This window comes from Rhinopithecus bieti, unplaced genomic scaffold, assembly GCF_001698545.2.
Source record: "Rhinopithecus bieti isolate Rb0 unplaced genomic scaffold, ASM169854v2 scaffold_7438, whole genome shotgun sequence".
In the NCBI taxonomy this organism is placed as follows: Eukaryota; Metazoa; Chordata; class Mammalia; order Primates; family Cercopithecidae; genus Rhinopithecus; species Rhinopithecus bieti.
Genome location: NW_016805589.1, coordinates 360,916 through 362,543, shown reverse-complemented (window position 1 = coordinate 362,543; position 1,628 = coordinate 360,916).

The following is a 1,628-nucleotide window of genomic DNA, read 5'->3' as shown; positions in this document are numbered from 1 at the left end:
GTAAGCATGTATCCAGGTTATTGTTGTCCATTTATGAGGCAAATTTTCCCAACATAGTCTACTAAATAGTCTGTCCTTTACTTATTGTTTTGGTGCAAACTTTATCATTTCTCAAGTTCCTATATGAATATATGTATTTTTAAGCTCCTTGTGTTATTCTGTTTGTTCATTTATGTGATCTTGTGTTAGTTTTCTTATTACTTTAACTTTGTAGCATATCTTTATATTTGGCAGAACAAGCTCATCTCATGCCTTTTATTGTAAAAGATAAATTAGCTATTTGTGAAAATATATTGTTTTATACTGATATTAGAATGAGTTAAGTTCCTCAGAAATCTACTTGGAATTGTAATGAGATTTTATGAATTTGTAGAACTCAATAGAGAGAGTAGGCTACTTCTGTTAAGTCATTCCATACATAAATGTGTTATATTTCTCCATTTTTAGAGTAGTTTTTTTTTTGAGATGAAGTCTCGCTTTGTCACCCAGGCTTGAATGCAGTGGCACAATCTTGGCTCACTGCAACCTCTGCCTCCTGGGTTCACACGATTCTCCTGCCTCAGCCTCCTGAGTAGCTGGGATTACAGGCACCCGCCACCACGCCCAGCTAATTTTTGTATTTTAGTAGAGACAGGGTTTCACCATGTTAGCCAGGATGGTCTCAATCTCCTGACCTCGTGATCTGCCTGCCTTGGTCTCCCAAAGTGCTGGGATTACAGGCATGAGCCACGACGCCCAGCCTCGAGTAGTTTTATATCCTTTAATAGCATTAAAATTTTTCTCCATAATGGTCCTGTGAATATTTTATTGAATTTATTCTGATTCTTTATAGATTTTGTTGTTATTGCAGTACATATTTTACTTTATATAGTATTTTCTAGTTGGTTATTACTGATATGAGGGAACACTTTTTTCCCCCCTTGGTTGATATTGTATTTAGGACCTTTGATAAAGTCTTTAGAAAGATGACTTTAGCAAAAGTGCTACATTCTAGTATTTTTCTTCATAGATGATTATTTCATCTGCAAATACCAATACTTTTATCTAGTCTCTTCCACACCTCATACTGCTTAAGCCTTTTTCAAGTTTTGTAGTAGTGGCCAGGATCTGTTTACTCTGTTAAGAAGTAGTGGTTCTGGTAGGTATTCCTTTCTTCATCCTAATCTTATTGAGACTATTTCTAAGGTTTCCTCGTTAAGTATAATGTTTACAGTAGACTTTTGATATATAGTCTTTTTAAAGATAAGTGTTTCCATATGTATCTATTATATGTAAGTGTTCAACTTTATTTTTTTCTATTACTATTAACAGTTTATTGGAAGTTTGATAAACTATAAAACCAGACTAGTTCTTTTTTTGGGGGGGTCAGGTCTGTGATTACCATTTTGATTATTTTAATAATTATTATCTATTCAAAAATTTTATGACATTTGTACCAATTTGTCATTTCTATTTTCCTATAAATTTATCTAAGCACTTAGTTTTTCACTCATCTTATTTATTTACTATAGTCTTTATAGTTACTTCTTTTAATTCTGTATTTTAAGTTATTGTACTTTTCCTTTTTTGGACAACCTTCCTCTAATTTTCTGTTCTATGTATACATATATAATTATATTTTTATATAC